Source organism: Desmodus rotundus, chromosome 6 (assembly GCF_022682495.2).
Source record: "Desmodus rotundus isolate HL8 chromosome 6, HLdesRot8A.1, whole genome shotgun sequence".
In the NCBI taxonomy this organism is placed as follows: Eukaryota; Metazoa; Chordata; class Mammalia; order Chiroptera; family Phyllostomidae; genus Desmodus; species Desmodus rotundus.
In genome coordinates, this window is record NC_071392.1 from 27,662,790 (window position 1) to 27,677,618 (window position 14,829).

A 14,829-nucleotide genomic window follows, 5' to 3' on the forward strand; every position below is an offset into this window, starting at 1 on the left:
GAATTAAATGAGATAAATGCCTGCAGAATGCTTACCAAGGTCTTTTGTGAAAAGTAAATGTTCAAAGAATACTAGCTAATGTTTAATATTAACATTAACACAATGCTTAACAAGGCCTTTTGGTTTCTTCTGCATATGCTGTTCCCTTATTCTAGAAACCCCTCACTGGTTCGGGGCCCACCTGGCTAACTCCTCACCACTCTAACTCTGCTCAAGTAACACCACCCTGCGAAGTCTTCTTGGATGCTTGAAATTGGGCATCTCTTTTTATGCCTCCATGGCACCCATTGCTTACTTCTTTTATAGCATTTTGTAGGTTTTATTGTCACTGTTGCTTTGCTTATTTGTCTCCCTAATTAGATTATAAGCTGTGGTAAGTACAAGGTAATGTTTCTTTGTCAGAGCTCACGACTGAGCCTGGTAGATAGTAGTAAATACTCGATACATTTATGTAGAATGAATATTCAATCTTTCTGTTTTGCTTGCATTTATAAATAAGTTGTAATTGAATGTGTTCTTCTGTATTTAGTTCTCAGTACTTAGTATTCCTAAAGGAAAGTGCACAAAGGAACCTAACAATTATTACCATAAGTAATTTTATAAAGAGTTTTGATTATGGGATCTGTAATGAATTATTGGTGTTTTTAACATAAAATATCTTCAGTGAGTTTCCCATTTTAGTTGAAGAACTCAGGGACAAATTGGGTTATCTGTGCAAACCTCAGACGCCTGACACTACTGTTCAGCATATGACGTATGCCTATTCCTCGGGTAGTGATTTGGATTATCTGTATGAATGCCAGTAGCTAGGTTTCAGCTACCACAAAGTCCTGGCCAGGTGGGCTTCCAGTGAATCCAGTTATGCCATTGGTTTAAATGACATACGTATATGTAAAAGTTATCATAAAGGGATTGTAAACACCTTCAAACAACCATTTAGGCTTGTTTCATTGGCATCTTGGAGTCATACAACTCTTGAACAGAAATACTGGGAAACCTTCATTGTGGAAGGCTAATTTGAGGGAAGACGAGTATAAACTATGATATATCAGAATTATAGTATATTGGAATCTACTGTATAGTAAATATGTACACAAGCAGGAACCAATACTATGGGGCCAGACCTCATAACTGGGCCTGCTTTAATGAGTAGGCCAGGATTCTTTGCAATCATTTCATTAATCTTCAGAAACAGTTATTACTGGAGTGTTTGAAAGCAGTTTGTTTTCTTAAGATTAATCACCCCCTGCAAAGCTTATTTAATTAGATTTGTAAACTCTTTTTCTTCCAGAAAGGAAAAGTTCAGCCCATTTCTCATCTAGGAATTATCAAATGTTTCAAAGGCACAAGGTCCAAATTTAACTAGATTTTCGTGGAATAACTTAATAAATCTATGAGTTAAGTGATGATGATGATTTCTACTGTTCTGCTTTGTAAACCATTACTGCTGTTTATAACCTTTTTGTTATCCACATTGAAAACAAAATGAAGCAGTACAAAATTTAAAAAGAAAACAAAAAAAAGGAAATACCACTCCATTATACGGACAACAGAATTTCCATTGATGATGAAGGAACAATACTCTCTTCAAAGTGGAGAACAAAGTAATTATGTGATTAGGTTGCTTGTTCAGAAAGTGGGTCTCACAGAAGCTGCAAAAAAAGCTTGGGGGAAATCATCAGTCTATTTTTTTGACCCAGGCGGGGCACTTCTATGCCATCATAGAGCCAGTCCTACTCAAAACCCAAACCAGCTCTAGCCCCACACATTCCCATGGGGCAGTTCAGTTACCTGTTCAGATAAAGGAGATCAAGGAAAAGGAAGGAATGGAGAGACAGGAATTTATGTTTTGCACTTGGCATAAGACAATATGGGGTATGGGATCCTAAGAATAGAAAATGCTAAGCAACAAGTAGGGAAATGATAAGGTTTGTCATACAAATGGATCTTTCTATTTCTGCCACTTCTTTTGTGGCACTTTCTGTTTATTAATGCTCCATGTCTTCTCATGAAGTATCGGAAGTGACTTAAATAGCTGACATGTAAAAGAAAACAAATATTTTACTCCTCCCGCTCTTGCTCCAGATTAAAGCTATGGAGTTGCCCATAGCACACTGACCAAGTCATTGCTGCCAAAGGAACGAGTCATTTGCTGATGCTAAGATGAACACAATGACATGATAGAAGACACTTGCTTTGTGTTTCCCATGTAGATAATATGGGCCCAGAAAAAGACAGCCTTCTTTCCTCCCTCAAAATATCAAAGTCAGTTTTGTCTGAGAAATATGGCCTAAATGGTCCACCTATCAGTCGCAGTTAACAGACAGTCAAACAAGAGTCTACAACTCCTCTTGGGAGCCTATTCCTTGTGGTTGCTCAAAGGATAGTGTGAAAACTTTTTATTGTTTCAGCTCGGACCTCCCAAGCCTGACTGGGAATTTTTATGCCTGAGTACCTAAAATACTCCAAGAAAAACACAGTTCAAACCACCACATTTTGCTTGCTTTCAGGTTCAAACCCTATAAAACCACCACATTTTGTATGGTTTCCACCCCAAACCATAAGTTGGCATGAGATTCCACTAGATGCTCCGCTCAGGTCTATGTGAAATGTTTACCAACCTTGACAACATTTTTTGGCCAACTTGTCACTAACCTGGAATGCAGGTGAAACAAGCTGAGATCCTCACAATAATTTCTTCATTTGGATCCCTTTACTTGACCCCCGCATGCACCGCCCCCCAAGTTGCAGACCCGTAGCCACTGCATTGTCCCAAGTCAATCATTGTTACTTCCTCTGTGACATTCTCCTGATGTTTGCCTTGCCTTGGAACTTTCTAATTCTCTTTTTCCCTTCAAAACTTACATTCTGTGTATTTTCCCCTCACACTGTATGTACACTTTTGAGGCTAAAAGATAAATTAGTTTTTGCAAAGGTATTAATAGATTTAAAAATTCTAAGGGAATGCATAGGGCTCTAGATTCTAAGTTCCTTGGCAAGAAGGCCTAGTCTCTTGATGACCATTCTGAGTTGCTGGATCAACTGCAGATGTTTATTTGCTAAATTTGGCAACTCTGTGAACATTGTATCTTCTTCTTCTAGAAACCCCCACACAGCAGGTGCTCAGTGAATATTGGTTGGCTGAGTGACTAAAGGAAAGTATGGCTGATACATATCTTGGAATCTTAATTCTCTGTAAATGATATCACATAAGAAGCTGGCTTACCCTATAGGCCTGGACCCATTTCACAGGATCTCAGGCCTCTTTTGATGGAGGTTGGAGTAGGCATGGTGCTTGACTTTCCTCATTTTGCTTTTTTGTGTGACCTGGAAGGAAACCCTTGTTCCTTTAAGGAGCCTGTGGGACGAAAAGGAAGAGGGAAGGAGCACCTGCTTCACTAAGGGAAGAGAAATCCTGACAATTGGGTTGGGAGGCCTTGAGAGAGTGGGAAGCCAACTGATGGCTTCCTTCTGTCATTTCTTTTCCACAGAAGTTGGAACTACCTTGATAACCACAAATATACAAATAGGGGCCTCCTGGGAGTCCACGGGTGCTGGGAGGGGAAGTGATGATAGCAGTATGGGATTACTAAAATCTTTTATAAATAGTCCTAATACCCTTGAAGTCATTATCATGAGAATTCTTAAGGCCTCTGTGGAAGAGGAAAACTGTCTCAATATGCTTATTTTATCATTATGTTAAATTATCAATTACATTTATTACTGAAACTCCTATGAAGTCATAAGGGTGCTTTTACTTTAAGAGCCAAGGGCCACTGGACATAAAGGCAATTTTGACTTTGTCTTCATTTACTGCATCAACTGTTTTCTTCAGAAAGTCTCCAGAACTTTCCCACTACTTTGTTATGTTTCTCCTTGGTGTCCATCAGTCAATATCTTCCCTAAAAATGTGACTTGGAAAGTTAAGAAATTGGTGAATAAATTGCTTAAATTTCAGGGATTTCCTGAATCCCTTGTATATTAGCATGCTGCCTGTTTATTTAGAGCTGTGACTGAAGTTTATGCTAGATCTATTTGCATATGTCTGCTTCTGAAAGACAAAGGTAATCCTTTAAGATTGAGAGAAATCAACTCTGAGCCAGAATGAGCCCAGAATTCACATTCCTACCCACACACACCTCAAGTTCTGTTTCCTGAGTGGATTATCTGTGGTGCTTGTTTATTGGATTTCTAGAATCTACTGCTGGCCTCAGGCACATCGACAGATGGAGGAAAACTATGTGTTGTCTGTCTGGCTACTGAATTCTGTTCTAACCAAGTAGGGTCATAATACCTCAAAGTCCCATTCAGAAAAAGTGCTGTCAAAGGTGTAGAATTTTGGTTTCCTACACTTGATGGTAAAAAAATGTGGTTTTGGAGTCAGATCTATCCGGAATGGAGTCTTGAATCTGTCTCTTTATTAGCTTGAATCAAGTTGCTGTACTGTTCTAAACTCTAGTTTCCGAGTATGTAAAGTGGAGATAATTATAGTGCCTACTGCATAGGGTTGTTAGAATCAAATGACAGCCATCATTGTTCAAAGTCTGGGACAGAAGATTCTCTTTTCAAACAGAACCTGTGTCTCCCAGATTGTGCTCGTGGGCCATCACGGAAACTGTGGCAGTGATGTCCCCGCACCTGGCTGGCCACATTCCTGGCCTCTCCCCTGAATGTCCAGCTTCTGGTTTAACTGGAAGTTGGAAGGCAGGGTCAGGACACTTGTGGCCTCTGACAAAGTGCAGACTAGAGCCTGGTGGGAAGGTGGGTGAGGCGTCCCTGATGCCAACCCACAGTGCCTCTGACCTTCCCGGCTGCTCCTCCTACCCAAATTTCTGGGGATTGTTTTGGGGACAGTGCATTTCCAGGTGGTGGCTGAGCCTACTGCCTGGGGCTCTGCTGGGTTTCTGGTCCTGCCTCCAAAATTCCAGTGCTCTTCTGGCTCAACCAGAAGTTCAGGTGTGGGATGGCCTGGTGGTGTGTGTTGGCCTAGGAGAGTGGGTGGAGTGCAGTGGAAAGCACTTGAGCAATGAATCTAGAGGCTCTGGGGAAGGGTTTTTTTTTTAATGTTAATAAGTAGAATATTGTATCATGCCACCTATCCATCTTACATACTCTGAGCTTCCAAAATGTTCAGTCCCACCAGGAATGTAAAGGCCACTGCAAATAAGTAAGCTGTGGAAAGAGAAGATGGGAGGAAGAAGGAAGATGTTGAGATGGGTTCCTCCCTTCCGCAGCGTATCTTCTCTTAGCACCTCTCCAACATTCTCTTTCCTCTGAGCGTTGTTTCCCTTTCAGTCTTTTTAGAACATCCACCCGCGTCTGGCCATCCACAGAAACAGAAGCTGAAGTTAAGAGGCTGAAGGAGCCTCAGAATTCTTGTTTTTTTCATCCATGTTCATCCTTTCAATTCTATATTTCATTATTTTTTCTATTCTTCTTTTTTAGAAGATACGAACAGGGAGCTTTTAAATTAATACTCAAAACATGGAAAAAGATAACATTAGAAGAAAAACAGAGGGAAACCAGGTGAGTAAAGTAAGAAAAATAAAGAGGAGGAAGAGGAAGGGTGAGGCCTTCAATCCCAAATTTATGGGAAATGGTCCCAAGTTAATAAGGAGCAGGAAAGGCCTTTTGTCTCATTTAAACTTCAGAAAGGAATTTACTGAAATTTCATAAAATTGGAAAGAAAAATGCACGGCAGGAAAAGCCTCCCACAAGAGTAGCAATGATACTGAACAACTCAAAGCACCGAGGCGATCCTGGCCGTAAGCCTGCAGATGACCCCTCGGGGGAGACCAAAGGGGCGCGGAGTTATCTCCCCACACTGGTCATCTCTCTCTGTGAGCGCTACGATGGATTTTATGAGTAAGGTAAGAATGATAACTATAGGCATGCTATAATGGGCTCTCTTTTCTATTGAGCATAAATTTAGTTCGTATTTATTTAATTTTAGCCTATTGGAAACATCCTCCAATTCTAGTACAGTCTGAGCAAAATAAGAAAGGTGATTCTTCTACTTAGGGAAGCTATAAATTAAGGAGACCCCCCAAATATGAAAAAGCCAAGTAACTTCAGTCATGATGGTGGTGGGGAAATGGGACGGGGCCTGAGCATCTAACGTATAAGGAGGTGGCTGTAGTCGATAACCCTGTATGTGTAACTGAAATTTGCTGAGAGTAGAACTAAAATGTTCTTACCAAAAATACATACATACATACATACACACGTAAATAAATAAATACATACATAAATAAAGTGATGGATGTGTTAATTAACTAGATGGGGGAATTTATCTAGTATATATGTCTATCAAATTGTCAGATGCACACTTTAAATATCTTATAATTTTATGCATTATATCTCAATAAAGCTGGAGAAAAACTACCAAGAAGAGGAAATGTTTCCCTTTCCCAGGATTGAATTATTTGTATGTATTTGTATGGTAAACTTTTTAAAATGCGATCGCAATGGTAAAGGACCCTGCTTTGACCGAATCCCAGGTGTCCCCTCTCCCAGGCAGAGAGGCACTTCAGCAGGGAGGGCGCATGTATCTCCCTCTGTGCTGGTTCCGCTGGGCAACGGTTGGCATGTCTCCACCTAAACCAGGCCGTGGGGGGGGATCGAGAAGGGGGTATTCTCCTCCGTGACTTCACAAAGTCATTACCTGTTTGCTTATTTTCATATACTTACTGTCTTGGTGATAATCAGGTTTAGAAACCTATTCCCAGGATATTCTAATATTTTTAAAAGTTTCTTGGTTGTTGCTGAGTGCTTATTACGTGCCAGGACTTTAAATACCCTGGGGGTATGGGGCGGTGCTCAGTACTCTGCACAGGTGACATCACTTACCACAGGGCTGCGCGGATCTTGACTGCTGTAGGCAGCATCTTGCTCACCAGCAGGGCTCAGCGCATCTTAAACAATAGCAGCAGCAGCCGTGGGAGGAATCCAAGGGCCAATTTGTTGGAATAAAGCAAAACAGGGCTTTGCCATATGGGAGATATATCTCAGATGGGTTTATTAGATGTAGGATGATTTTTCTTGTAGCCTAGGGCTTTCTGGAGGGAATCTGAAATCTTTCCACTATGTGCACATCATTGCCAGATGTGGATATAGGGAAATAAACCTTCCCTACGTGTGTGTGTGTTTGTGTGTGTGCCCACATGCATAGGAGCACGGGTAAAAGCGGCAAATTCTGGCTCATATACCTAGTGTCAGTTTGTCTCACTCTCACTTTCTTAGGCAAGAATTTCTCACGGGCTTTTTAAATATGCAGCAAGACTTTCTCCCACCCCCATCTGAATAAATTATGGGGCATGTCATGTCCACCTATATGGAAACCTAGAGGTAGTAAAATAATGATGAAACATGGTTACTTCACGGAGGACCCTGTTAGTACTCTCACGGTAGGATATAGTGGAGTGCCCCACTAAACTTAAAAATTCATGATGATTATTGATAGCATTAATCAGAATTTGCCATGTGAACAGATCAGGGATCTGTTGCATTAAGCTGTCATGTGGTTGCAATCATACCTTTTTAACTGCCATCAGAGGTAACTGTCGGCAACACCAGGTCTTCCCTCCAGCCTATTCCGGCTTCAGGTCCTCAGGGTTCCATTCTGAGTCCAGGGTGATTTGTGCAATAGTCTAATGACCTGCTGATTGTCTGCACAAAAGCAAAATCATACACGGCTCCGGCAACACAGTGATTCCACACGAAAGCAAAGGACTGTCTGGTGTGAAAATATCATACTTGAACTCTGATAAAGATTTTTAAAACTGACTACAAAGTACTATTTGGGACTAATGTGTGTGGCAGAAGTAATGTTTATTCAAATAGCTAACAAGTTGGCAGCAGGGAAATTTCAGGAGTGTGTGTGTGTGTAAAGGATGCTCTTTAGGTAGCTCTTTCTGTTCAGATTTTTGGCTCTAATTTTCAAAGTCTAGAAACTCAAATGTATTTGTTTCAGTTGGATATTTGCTCGTGTTGGTGGTTATTAAGATACTCTGTAAGTAATATGTCACCAAAGGGTTCTTTTACCAAGTAATGAATGTGTGTGGTGAATACTATGATCTATCCACCTGTTTATCTACTGACCTACCTCTAAGATCTGCCTTACTGAGCAGGTTTAGGGCTGTAGGGGGCCAGGCAAAGCCGTCTCAACATTCTGTGTGGATATGACTGCCCCACAGTGTCTCCCTTCCAAACCTGGGGACATGGGAAAGAACCTGGGCAAACTGTGGAAAGCTATCTAGCATCCCACCCTGCCTCTCCTTTTCCCTGTCCGTGTGCTCCCTAGCTCCGCAGGCTGGCCAGTGTGTGCATGTTGTGTAGTGGGCTGGTTCTTCCCTAGGGGACTTATCACCAAGTCACTCATCTGTGTAGTGACAGAGAATTCCTGCTGAGATTCTGACCTGTATTCCAAAGCTTTATTACAAGACGTGGCTTGTTTGCTTGTTCATTCATTCATTTATTCTTTAATTCATTTTAAACCGTTGTTACATACCAGGCCCTATGCTAACCACTGGGATGATAACGAAGAATAAAATTTGACCTCAGATCTCAAGACCTAGTGTACTCCTGAAGGTGCAAGTGATGGTCTACTGGCAATTACCTGTACCTAATACTTAACAAACTGTCAAGAATTGCTTGTCGGCTCAGTCCCGAAAGGATTTAAAGAGAATGTGAGTTTCAGTATGTTGGCAAAATGAAGGCTCCTCCCATAGACTGTAAGCTTGTTCAGGACTAGAATCGAATCTTGCTCATGGAATTCTTTACAGCTCCGAGCACAGGAAGCACATAGAATGTATGGTCAATAAAATGTTGGTGAATTTTTGGGAATGTCTAGGAAAAGAATCTACAACAATGGACTATGAATTGCAGGTACAAAGAGCAGGGGCTTTGGGGCCATTCGTGGGTTTGGCCTCCACTGATATAGTTCCACTTAATAATCAGTGGGCCATTGCTCCATCATTTATTCATTCATTTCAAAATGTATGTGTTTAGCCCCTATGATATGCCAGTGTGTGTGCTGATTGTGGGTTCAAGACTGAACAAGATGGAAACAGTATCTTTCCTCAGGGAGCTCACAGGAGAGGGGATGGGTGGACCTCAGAATAGACAGAGAGGATTCCAACAATATGTGTTAAGCATTATGAGAAAGAAGTACTAATGCTGCCTAGACCACCTCAGGGAAGGGGTGGGGACGTTAGGGAGAACAGTGCTCCAGGCCATAGGGACAGGGTGCAAAGGCACGGAGAGAATGATCCTGGTGCATTCCAGGGACTTAAATATATTCACAGTCATTGAATTGTTATCTTCAATGAGAGGAGCTTAAGATGAGGCTGGGGAGGTAAGCAGGGCCAGATCCTGAAGAACCTTGTGAGGAATGCTAAAGAATTTGGACTCCATTGAAGACAGAGGGAGTTTATTGAAGGGATTTGAGCAAGGGAGTGCCCCAATGACATTTGCATTTTAGGACATTGCTGGGGCTACACACTGAATGGGAGGTGGTGAGGGTGAGAGATACACCAGTTAGGAAGGCCTTTGCAGTAATCCAGGAGGAAGATGGCCTATAGTCAGTGTGGTACAGTGGGAAATGCATAAGCTTGAGAATCTGGTGAGATTTAGCTCTAAGACTTACTATCTTTTAGCAAGTAACTATTTTACATACCCCCCCCTACTTTCTTCTGCAAAATTGAGTAACTTGGCCAATCTGATATTAGACTTATAATACTGTATATAGCTGCCAGGTATTATACAACAGACGTTTAAACGTTTGCCCCTGTTGCTATCGGTAATACTCCTTCCTCCCCACTTTATTTCCCCTCCTTTAATGTGCAACTTTATGCTTTTAAATAAGATCTGTTGTTACTGTTGTTGGTCCTCTGTATGCCTGGACAGTGTATATGGTACAGGGGCCTCCTTTTTAATCCCTTCTGCTTTTATGACTACTACAGTTCTTTTAGAATGTTCTGGGCCATTACAGGGTTACCTCTGAAGAAGTTAGTTCTGTGGAACACTTTATTCCAGCGTGGGCAATGTTATAATCAATGAAAACCAAGCTTGGTAAGGACAAAAATCTTTGCTCTCCTCCCTTTTGGAATTTTCTGGTAACTGCATTCCCCTCTTCACGCCCTCGGAATGCAGCCGTGGTGTTATCTTTGGCTGTCCTTGGGCTGTTTTTTAAGCACTGGTGGAGAGAGAACTTTGTATTTCTTTTCTTTCCTTTTTTTTCCCTCCTCCCCACCTTTAAAAAAAAAAATGGAACGGACCTTATTTTCACTCTGAGAATATTCCAAAATCCTGTCATATTTTCCTTTCTGACATCTCTAAAACTCATCTTTTTCCACTGGTCTCCAATAGCTAAAACTCTTTCCCGTATTTTGGCTCTTTTTCTTCTGCTCCTTATAAGTAACTCCATGGTGGTCTTTGTCCTCGAGTTCTGTCTCTGTTAAAGCAGTCTCCTTGGTACCTTTGTTCTGATGTACTTTTAAAATGCCTTCATTGCTTGATCTCGTCTGCATTAAATCTGGACTTTAGGGGCCTTCTCTGCTCTTCATTGCCTGGTTATTTTTTTCCCTGCTGGTTTCCGATATTTCTTCTTAATTTCTTGATACCTGACCTCCTTATATGTGTTCTTTTCCTCTCACTTACTTTTTGTTTTCCTAGGCAGTTTTCAAGCTGTTTCCTCCCCAGCCAAGAACATTTTCTTTCCTTTTTAAATGCCAAACCCAGACATCCCTCAAACAAGTTGTATCCGGAAACCCCTCTCTTATTTCCCTCATGGCTCCCCTCTCACACTTGCTAATGTCTCCCTCTTCACCACGGATGGCCTTTTCTTTCTTGGGTGACGTGATGGCTATCTGATGGAGCGTATGCATACTCTCTTTTGATATAAGCAGTTCTGTCATTTTTTTAAGGAAGGTCTTTGCTATTAGTTGATTTAAGTCCACTCTCTTGCCTGCATTGCCACTGTCTTCTTTGGGGTTGACAATTGCCGTGACCTCCCACTTGGTCTCACTGTTTCGTGTCTCTCTCAGCTAGGCCACATTCCATGTCGTTCGCGGAGATGTCTTTCTGATGCCTTCCTCTTCCTAGACGAAACAGAACAGCAAAGCTTCTGCTGTCCCTGGCCTGTAGCATAAGATTTACCTTCTTTAGTGCAATAGAAATCTTCATGCTGTGGCCCTGCCTCACCATTCCAGACTCGCTCTGTCACTTTTTAACCCCAGGCCTAAATTCCAGTCACACGGAGCTGCTCGAGGAGGCGTTTTGCCATAACAGTGGTTGAGAGTCGAATTCTGCAGGCCAAATCTAGCCTGTAGAATTCTTTGCTGTTTTTTGAAAACCGAAAGATTCCCTATTAAAATCCGTTTTTCTAGTTTCTGTCAGAAAATGTGGCAATACCGCACCATCAACCCACTGGATGACAGAGGGTTGGACTAGAACAGTGGCTGCCCCAGCAGATGACGTGGGCTCTTCTCCAATTTGCCGCAGTTGCTGCCACACCCTTTTGTGTCCCCAGCATTGAGGCAAAGGGTCATTTGCCAGTTATCATTGCTCTTGTGCTTTGTTTGGTTTTATAGTATTATGAGAAAATTATACTACATCTCCATAGGTAAATAAAAGATGGGAAGACACTGTTTTGCATTTCAAGAAACATATGAGACTCACTTTCATCCTCTGACAAAGTATCTTAACACTAAGGGTCTGTGTTCAAATCCTGACTGCATCACTTACGGGCTGTGTGGCTTTGGGCAGGTTACTTAAGTACTCTCTCTGCCTCACTTTCCACCTCTGTAAACTGGAGATGACAATAGTGTCTGACTCGCAGTTTTTATGAGACAGTCTATGTAGAGGATTGAGTAGAGGGATTGGAACATGGAAAGCATTCAATAAATCTTAGCTACATAGCTACCACTATTATTATTATTCTCTTTCTCCCCAATCTAATGGTGGGAATATCAGATCCAAGAGAGGCATGGTTTGGGGCAGAGTCTTTAGGTGCCTATTTAACCACACCTCCCTAGCAATCAGTTTTACCACTCACTGGTTATGGGCCCGGCCAGGTTATTTGATCTTATTATATGCTCCCATTTTACCATTTGTAAAGTGTTGACAATTAGAGTGTAATACTAGCATCCACATCTTTGGTTGCGATGTATCATCTGAGATAACCGTGTACTGTGTGTATCGCCAGCGTCTGCCACACAATAAGTAGGCGGTAAATGGCAGCTATCATTGTCATCAGCTGTCCTGGCACAATTTTGCCTCTGTGGCCTCAGTGATGTCGCCTGACAGTTGTGAGGGCACAGAGGGACAGGCCACCTACATGTGTGTGCTCTGTGGGGCTCATGCATCTACATGGGCTTTTCAGATATAATTCACGTACCATAGAATTCACCCTCTTCGAATGTGTGCTCCAGTGGTTTTTCACATATTCACAAAGTTGCACAGTCATCACAACTGTCTAATTCCAGAACACTTCCATCATTCCCCAAAGGAATCCCCGTCCCCTTAGCCGTCATCTCTCAAACCCGCCCCCAGCCCTCGGCAACCACTAATCTGCTTTCTGTCTGTATGGATTTGCCTGTTCCAGATATTTTGTATAAATAGGATAACAATAGATGGCTGTGCATGGGTTTTAGCCTGTGTGTTTCCCTGAAGAATAAAGCCCTACCCTTCTCCAGAAAACAAATTCCAACTGGGAAGATGAGAGAGGCCCTAAGTAGGAAGGAAGAAGTAGGAAGATAGCATGGGCCAAGGCTAACCTCAGAGGGAAAAACACAGGCATGGGTTTTAGGAGCCAAGTTGAGTAGCTGGGAATGTTGAGGGGCTGCAAACCATGAGTATAAAATACAACTATGCTAATTCCTGTGGATTTTTCTCATCCCAGCCTTCAAAAACAAGATTTCACATGGCATCTGTGGGTTTACCTGGGAGTTGGTTAAAAATACAGGTCCCGAGCGCTTCCTCGGGCCCATGGAATCAGCACCTCCAGGGTGGGGGGAGGGGTTAGGATCCGCTGCGAGAGTCTCCCAGGCAGCGGGTACGGAAATCATTGAGTTACAGGGGACATGCTTGTATGACACTGAGCTATGTTGCTGTGTGCCTTCAGGGACACTACTCTGCCATGTTGATACTCTTCTGAAGTATTCATGTCTGACCTTCCTAATAGATCGTTTACAATGAGGCCTTACTTTGCTTTGTCCATCTCAGCCCTGGGCATGAAGTAGGGGCTCAGCACCTGGTGGAAGACTGGTTACACAGGACCCTGGAGGGTATTGATGGGGTTTTGCCAGCCACAAAGTCACTAAGGTCAACAGGGCCTGAGAGGAGATCTTTCTTGTGCATTTTAAGCATTCTTTGTTTGAGGCTCTGGTGTTTGCCTTCAGGGCTGTGACTTGTGACCCAGTGGTCAGAGCCCTTTGATCTTTAGGCTCCAGTGGATGTCCCCAGAGCAGTCCCTCAGGGGGATCTTCCAACTGGCTTCCAGGTGCTGATAGGAGAGGAGTAACAGGTGAAGCAGGTAGGGGTGGTTCCTACAACTCACTGATCAGAATCCCTCAGGGAAGAAGCTCACATTCCTGTGTCTCCCCGGAGCCACTGAACCAGACTCTTGTCCAGGGAGGGGAAATTACTATCCAGATACTACCCAAATACTGCTCTAGACCTCGAAGGACATGATCCTCCTGTCTGTGTCAGCAGCAAAGAGAATGTGTTTGTTGTGCTCGTGGGGATTTACTGGGGCAGGGCTGTGGACTGGGATTCCAGAGACCTGGGCTCAGTCTTGGCCCAGCCTTTTAGAGGGTTCCTGTGTGACACGGGGGAAGCTACTCCCTTTTCAGTTTGCTTCTTTGTGAAGCGAGGGATTTGGACCAGGGTTAGACAGTCAGAATGCAGACGTGGTCATTGACATCTGCGGGTGCCTTCTCTATTGGCTCGCAAGTCAGTTCTGGAGGACCCTGCTCTTAGTGTGCTCTGAGGGTTCCACTGCTATCCCAGCCCAGGTTAGCAGCTAGCTGCTTGGTGTCTGTGGACGCAAAGTTGCTGACGCCTACTGTTCGGAGGTTTGTTGGTTTGTGTGGAATGGTGGTGAGATTAAACAAGCATGAGAAATGCCTCCTCTATCCTTGCTCACTCGTCGTCCCCTCCTCTCCTCCCCATATTTCAGAGTTTCATATATACAGCTCTATTTTTAAATTGCAAATATCCTATAAGAATGTTAAAGCCACCAATCGTTAATACTCTAGGATTTGAGTAAATCTAGCTTTTGGAAGACTTTGTGTTTAACTAGCATTCTGAATTAAAGATATTTGAGTGGGTGGATAACAGCACGTGTACACTGGGCTTCTGGAGCCTGGGGGAGGGTCAGAGGGACACAGCAAGGAAGTCATGGATTTGGTGGCTTTGCCTGGTTTCTTGGCAATGAGGCTATACTATATCTCCCATGATGCTTTAGGCAGAAATGCCCTAAACTAATAATGCTTCATCTGGACCATCTTATAATTCTGTATTATTTTTTAGTGACTCCAGAAAACAATCATTTTGGTTGCCCAGGAACTGGGTAAGGCTTGAGTCTCTGCGCTTTTAACTTTTCATGGGATCTTAAATCCATGTTTATCCCACAATATAATTACTTATTTAGTTCCTACTGAGGTCACAAAATCAAAACTCCATTCAGGTTGGCCCTGTGAAACACCGAGAGAAAGCAGTGGCTGTTTTCCGATTCGTTTTCCTTTGTCCTGAGTATGTGGTCCCCAGCCCCCTCATTCTACATCCTTTCTGCATGCACACTTACTGGTATTTAATTGCAGTTATATT

General features: G+C 42.7%; 1 long non-coding RNA gene across 1 annotated transcript in view; it reads left to right on the forward strand.

The window, feature by feature from the left end:
* The window catches only part of LOC123478384 (uncharacterized), a 53,444-nt gene that overhangs the window by 27,303 nt on the left and 11,312 nt on the right, over positions 1-14,829 (forward strand). The window lies entirely within an intron of this gene.